Source organism: Simochromis diagramma, unplaced genomic scaffold (assembly GCF_900408965.1).
Source record: "Simochromis diagramma unplaced genomic scaffold, fSimDia1.1 OVJJ01000483.1, whole genome shotgun sequence".
NCBI classification, from domain to species: Eukaryota; Metazoa; Chordata; class Actinopteri; order Cichliformes; family Cichlidae; genus Simochromis; species Simochromis diagramma.
Genome location: NW_024386835.1, coordinates 8,171,076 through 8,178,568, shown reverse-complemented (window position 1 = coordinate 8,178,568; position 7,493 = coordinate 8,171,076). Strand labels below are relative to the sequence as shown.

General features: G+C 41.8%; 1 long non-coding RNA gene across 1 annotated transcript; it reads left to right on the top strand.

Moving 5' to 3' along the window:
- The first annotated feature begins 235 nt into the window (after positions 1 to 235).
- On the top strand, positions 236 to 7,260 carry LOC120731886. Its single transcript, XR_005695438.1, has 3 exons — positions 236 to 354; positions 6,002 to 6,081; positions 6,504 to 7,260. It is a non-coding gene; the product is annotated as an uncharacterized LOC120731886 (long non-coding RNA).
- Positions 7,261 to 7,493: the final 233 nt, after the last annotated feature.

Below are 7,493 nucleotides of genomic sequence, written 5' to 3'. Positions count from 1 at the left end.
TGTGCAGTTTGGGGAAAGGAACATGCTGAGCTATACTGAACAGACCTAAACTTACAAGCACACAGCACAGATCGGAATGGCTGCTTAAGCTGCTATGAAGTTTCAGTGAGTCCCTTTGTTCTTGAGGCTGAAACACAAAAAGAAAGAGAAAGAGAGAGAGAGAGAGAGAGAGCTCCCAGGAGGCCAGAAGGTCTCTAAATGTAACTTTAATACATAATAGAAAGTACTCTGATGGGTGGAGAAAGAAACACACCCAAAGAGCATTTGGAACTACAATGAAACAGGGTGACACAATCACATTGTGAAACCCTCAAGTGTGGAGTGGAGCTTGTTGTTGGTGTGTTTGAAGAAACTGTAAGTTTCCTCCTTTAACATTTTGTCTTTAGTAACTTTACTGTTTGTTCAGCTCATGTTTGATTTCTTCACACAACAAACTGTGTGTGTTTGTATTAAAGTCAGTGTGTAATGTTTTCCTGGCTAACATCAGCTGTGTGCAGCTTAGTTCCGGCACAAATCTGCCGCTCCATAGTTACTTACTTACTTACTTTATTTATTTATTTATATAGCATTCTTCACAGGATAAAAACCGCAAAGTGCTTCACAATAATATAAAACAAATGTACATAAAAAAGGACAACCCAACATTCAGCACAAATATAGTTAAAACCAATTTAAATAGAAGAGTCTTAAACTGCTTTTTAAAATAATTTTTAGTTCACAGTAAAAGACTCACAGGTGGACCAATGAGGCTGACCGTTATTTTCTGTTAGTGTGATCAGAATCTGGGAATCAGACTAAATATGTCCTGAGCTTGGCTGCCGTTTCACAGACACAGAGTGGACTTTGTAAAATTGTCTAGAAGTATGTTAGACAAAGGCTTCACATGTCAGCCACTGTTTAAAAATACTGAGCCACCAATTGTTGGCTCTAATCCAAAACAAGAGATGTTACAGAACACACAGTTGTCAGGACATGAGTCATTACAGTTCACTAAAACTACATGTGGAAAAAACAGTTTTAATAAACTAAAATCATTAATGCTTAATTAATAAAAAACTTGACCTTTAATGAGAATTAAAACTTAATGAAATTATTTTGTGAACTTGGGAAACAACTAAAATACAGTTATAGAGGAAATATCCAAAGTTTTAGTTCTTGTTAGTTTGGTTAAAAAAAAAACCCAAACAAACAAACTTGCTTTAGGAGGCTTTGATACATACAAAGTTATTTAGACTTTTGATGTAGCCAAGAATAAGAGCACTGCTTTCAAAAGGTACTGCTAAACTAATACTGAAACTAATGAAAACTAAACAAAAAGTAATCATTTAACAAAAACCTGAAATCAGAATCAGAATCAGAAAGGGTTTTATTGCCAAATGTTGAGCAGGTTTACAACATTAGGAAATTGCTGCGGTGCTTCAGTGCAAACATACTGTCATAAATTACGCTTAAATAGACATGAAAATAAGAATAAGAATTAAAAGTGCTAAGTAGATAGATAGATATATACATGAGTGCAGGTGGTGATCAGTGCCAAACATGGAATGATGCAGTGAACACAGCGTAGGGTCATGTGTTAGTGGAGGGAACAGTCATATGGTTATTGTTCATGTGTCCAACAGCAGAGGGGAAGAAACTGTTCTTATGGCAAGAGGTTCTGGTGCGAATGGACCGGAGCCTCCTGCCTGAGGGGAGCAGGTCAAACAGACTGTGTCCAGGGTGAGAAGGGTCAGCTGAGATCCGAGCTGCACGCCCCAGTGTCCTGGAGGTGTACAGGTCCTGCAGAGATGGGAGTCTGCAGCCAATCACCTTCTCAGCAGAGCGCACAACATGCTGCAGTCTCTGTTTGTCCCTGATAGTGGCTCCAGCGTACCACACGGTGATGGAGGAGGTGAGGATGGACTCGATGATTGCGGTGTAGAATTGCATCATCGTCCGTGTTGGCAGGTTGAATTTCTTCAGCTGCCTCAGGAAGTACATCCTCTGCTGGGCTTTCTTAATGACGGAGGTGATGGTGGGCTCCCACTTCAGGTCCTGGGTGATGGTGGTACCCAGGAAGCGGAATAAGTCCACAGAGGTGATGGGGGTGTCAGTCAGGATGATGGGGGGGGAGTGGAGCTGTGTGCTTCCTGAAGTCCACAATAATCTCCACTGTCTTCTGGGCATTTAGCACCAGGTTGTTGTGGCTGCACCAGGACACCAGACGTTCAACCTCCCTCCTGTAGGCAGACTCATCCCCGTCCGAGATGAGTCCAATAACGGTGGTGTCATCTGCAAACTTGATTAGCTTGACAGACTGGTGGGTGGAGGTGCAGCAGTTAGTATACAGGGAGAAGAGCAGAGGGGAAAGAACACAGCCCTGAGGGGAGCTGGTGCTGATGGTCCGGGAGTCCGAGACATTCTTTCCCAGCCTCACATGCTGCTTCCTGTCCGTCAGGAAGTCAGTGATCCACCGGCAGATGGGATCAGGCACATTCATCTGGGAAAGCTTGCCTCGGAGATGGTCTGGAAGGATGGTGTTGAAGGCAGAGCTGAAGTCCACAAACAGGATCCTGGCGTAGGTTCCTGGGGAGTCCAGATGCTGCAGGATGAAGTGTAGGGCCATGTTGATGGCGTCATCTACAGACCTGTTGGCTCTGTATGCTAACTGCAGGGGGTCCAGGAGGGGGGCCGTGAGGGTCTTGAGATAGGAGAGAACCAGGCGCTCAAATGACTTCATGACCACAGATGTCAGAGCCACGGGTCTGTAGTCATTTAGTCCAGTGATCCTAGGTTTCTTGGGGACAGGGATTATGGTAGAGGACTTGAAGCAGGCAGGCACATGACATGCCTGCAGTGAGGAGTTGAAGATGCCAGAAAACACTGGGGCCAGCTCGTTTGCACAGTGTCTGAGGGTGGCAGGAGACACACCGTCTGGGCTGGGAGCTTTTCGAGCATTCAGACTCTTAAACTGCTTCCTCACACCTGCTTCATGAATATGAAGAGTTGTGGTGGGAGGAGGTGGTGTGAAATCCTCTTTTGTGTGGGGTGAGGAGGGGGGTGTTGTAGGTGAAGTGTTTGAAGGTGGTGATGGCTCTATGGAGGGGGGAGAGGTGGGGGAATGAGTGTCCAAAGTGTCTCTATTGTTGGGGCCGTTGGAGGTGTGAAGGCTGCCTGATGGCTCGTCAAAACGGCAGTAAAAGTCGTTGAGGGTGTTGGCCAAGAGCAAGTCATCAGTGGAGTGGGGGGTTTTAGGCTTGTAGTTGGTGATATTCCTAAAACCTTTCCACACAGAGGCCGAGTCATTCTCTGAGATCTGCTGCTGCATCTTCTCAGAGTGCTGGTGTTTAGCAACGTCCACTTCTTTAGTGAACCTGTACTTGGCCTCTCTGTAGCAGTCCCTGTCTCCGCTTCTGAACGCCTTTCTCTTTTCCAGCCACAGCTTTTTGAGTTTAGGAGTAAACCAGGGTTTGTCATTGTTATAACTCACCCTGGTGCGTGATGGCACAATGCTGTCCTCACAGAAGTGGATATAGGAGGTGACAGTGTCCGTAAACTCGTCCAAGCTGTTAGAAGCAGCCTTCATTGTGTCCCAGTCTGTAGACTCCAAACACGTGCGAAGCTCCTCCACAGCCTCGTTGCTCCACAGTTTTTTGGTCCTCACGACAGGTTTGGAGAGCTTCAGCCTCTGTCTGTACGCGGGGATTAGGTGGATCATGACGTGGTCAGAAAGTCCGAGTGAAGCGCGGGGCACCGCACGATAGGCCCCGCTGATCGTGCTGTAACAGTGGTCTAATGTCCTCTCCTCTCTGGTCGGGCATTTAATATACTGCTTGTATTTGGGAAGCTCATGGCTCAGATTGGCTTTGTTAAAGTCCCCAAGAGCAATGATGAGAGAGTCCGGGAATGTCCGCTCCATGTGCAGTATCTGCTCCGCGAGTGCGCACTGAGCTGCCTGCGCATCCGCATCTGGCGGGATGTAAACAGCGGCCAGGATGAATGAAGCAAACTCCCGCGGAGAATAAAACGGTTTGCAGTGAATAAAAAGGTATTCCAAATGAGCAAACTCTCTCAGGAAACTAACAGAAACTAAAGTGAATTAAAATAAAATTTAAAAAAAAAATCAAAATTAGAAAATGCTATAGATTTGTGTTTGGGTGGGGTTTTTCTCACCTCAGAAACCTTCATATGTAGATCTTGACAAGTGGACTGGAAGGGAGTGATAGTAGAGTTCACTGTTAATGGATAAATTTCAAAGATGAGAAATATGATTTATTTCTGATCTCTGAACAGCACAGACAGGCTGAAGTGACACTTTTCATTATTTCAAACACTCGGTTTCACTTCTGCTCTTTGTGTGTTAGATCTGCAGGATTGAACAACACAATCAAGACTGAGCCACAGACTTGTTGTACCACATACTTTGTTCACTGCATCGATTGACAACAGAGCTCACTGACAGCAAACTGTGAATACAATGCCTCTGCTGAACAATAAACTTGGAATTTTTAAAGTGTTCTTTAAACTAGACCTAGCAAGTTGGCCTCTGTTAAAAATCTTGTGTCACAAACTGTTGGCTCTGCTCCAACAGACTGTCCACACCAAAACAAACATGAGAGTTGGTAAAACACGTTTTACATTTCTCAGACTGACTGGATTAGATTGGAGACACATTATTATAGTATTATAGTATAGTAAGTATAAAGTATATTAAGTTTTAAAAATCGCTTTACTGAAATTGCAGCTTGTTATGGAAATTTAATTAATAAAGCCTACAGATACAGATGCGCAGTAAGCCAACACCTTTTAATAAACATAATAAACAAGCATCCTTGGGAGAGAGCTGCGATCGCGGGGCACTGACCAGCAGTCTCTCCCCTGATCTCAGCTCTGGTTTTAAATACAGTCAGATAACGTATTACACAGCTGTTGTGTATACCTTTGACCCTTACCAGGAGGGGGACGATTTTTAAAGAAGTTAAAGAACTATTTGTTGCAAAGCAGATCAAATGAGAAACATGCACAACATTATTTCAGTCTCTTAATCACAGGCAGTGTACCAAATCATCAAGCAGTGAGTGTGGAATAGATTTTTAGTCTTTCACTACAATGTAGTGTAGGCATCCTGTTTGAGCAATGTTTAGAGCATCCTGTTAAATGCTGTAACTTAGGAACAGCTAAGATACTGCACAGTACCCTCAAGCTCCCAGGTTTCGGGTAGAGGACCCGAGTTTGAAAGATAAGCCAACCGCAGGGGTGAGAGGAGACATTGTTTTAAATATCTCGTTGTCAAGGTAAAGCTCTAAGATACAATAATATCAGAGGAAAAACCTTTTTTTAAAAAAAAAAATATATATCAGGAAAAAACAAATGAGGAAAAAATGGGGCAGTTAAAGGGAAAAGCAAAAAAAAAGTTTTGGTCAAATTTCCTTCAGTTCATGAACAGATGTTCTACTTTCACTTTCAGGGTATAAACAGACAGATTTAGTTTCAGTCAGAGGACTGCTCATACAAACACTGCTGATCGTTTTCACCTGAATTCATCTCATCATTGTGAATCTGACTTTGTTTATTCGATTGAAAAGGAGACAAGTTCATGTTTATTAGTTAATTTTGCATGTAAATGCTCCTTTCTCTGATTCACTGCTTTTTCCATCATTTTTCTGCTCTGTGTGTTTGGAGCGCTCGTTGTGGAAACATGACTTATGTCACAGCTGCTCACAGACACTGAGGGGTCATTTTTAAACTGTTTTTTTTTTTAATGTTCAAGGCATGAAATGACAAAAGGAAAATTTAAGTGAAAAAAGCTACAGTGGTCTTTGAAGGAAACCTTTTAAAAAAGGCCTCTCTTATTGGAAAGGTCCCAGAGGGTTAATCTCAGGGACTGTAAAATGATCAGTGGAAATTATAATGGAGTTTGTATAATGTTTATTGGAGTCCTCAGAATTTGTGCTCACTGATGTACAAACATAGACCCTCCCACAGACAGAAACACCTTCTTCTCTCTCTTTTTGTTTTTCAGTTTACAGACACCATGGGTGCTCGTCAGTCTGCTGTTCATATTACAAACAAGACCGAGGTCTACACCCTTTGTAACCCCAGGTGACTATACATTTGTTCTTCAGTGTACAGTGGTAGTTTCTAAAGTGGGATCTTTCTAAATTTCTACACATTAAAAATCTAAAAAATCTGAAAAAATATGATTTAAGCTGCTTGCACAGCTTAAATCATATTTTTTCACTTTGTTTTACAAACTCATTCATATTGACCTTTCATGCAGGTGAGTGCTGCACAGCTGATGATCTAAAAATAAGAGAAATGTATATAAAATGAAATATAAGTGACCTAAGCAGCATCACACCTGTGTTTGTGTGCAGTAAACACAAAGAAAACAATCTAACAATGACACACATTTCCTGTGCCAGTTTTTGACTCTAAAAAATGATCCACCTGACTCATTATGAGGAGTTCAGGTCCTGTTTGAATAAGAATATTAATTTATATTTTTTCTTTTTTCTGACTAGCCTGCATCTTGTTAGTGGACGCTGCCTAATTCCTTTGCCAACAAAACTTGGGCCATATGAATCTGACAACAGTCTGTTCTCTAAGACTGATGGCACAACGTGTGGATCTGTTGGAGTCTTCACTTACCATCTCTACGATCCATCTAAAAACAGAGCTGATAAGAAAATAGCCGTTATGTTCTCTGTTCCTTTTGACTACGCCCGGTACTCTAACTGGTTCGCAGTCGGAGTCTTTGACAAGGAAATAAAGTGTGATGGGGATCTTTTTCATAAGATGTATTACAGTAAAGAGAGAGGTTTTGTCAGAGGAAAGGCTGATGGTCATGATCTGAAACACACAGCTGATGATGTTGTCATTACATTGGGCATGACAAACTCCAGTGTTGCAACACTGAAAATTGACGTACACAACAGGGAATAAAGTAATTGTGCAAATGAGAGATCTGATTGTTTGTAGGGCAAATAATGAAAAATGGCTTAATCACCTCTCATTAAATGGCCTGTATTTGTATAGCGCTTTACTAGTCCCTAAGGACCCCAAAGTGCTTTACACATCCAGTCATCCACCCATTCACACACACATTCACCTCTCATTAGTATTTATCTGGATTTATTTACCCTAACACTGATGATCAGGATAAACAGTTATCAACTTGCTAAGTTAACCCAGGGTTTCCACCTCTTCCACAGAAAATGATCCTTATAACATCCTCACCAGAGATGTTAGCAAATGGTGATGAAAAATCTAAAAAGACTATAAAAGACATGCCAGTAAAATCTAACGCTGTTATAGGACATGTGAAAAGGACATGTGATTAATATGCAGTTTGATAATAGATAGATAGCAGATAATATGCATTTGAGATTGTGAATCAGCATTGCAGTCCAGAAAAAACAGGGTTGATGCTGAAGTTACCTTAATGAGCCAAAATCCTCTATTTTTTAAACTACTAAGGTTTTAACTCCAAAGTTTTACATCCAATCATTAAA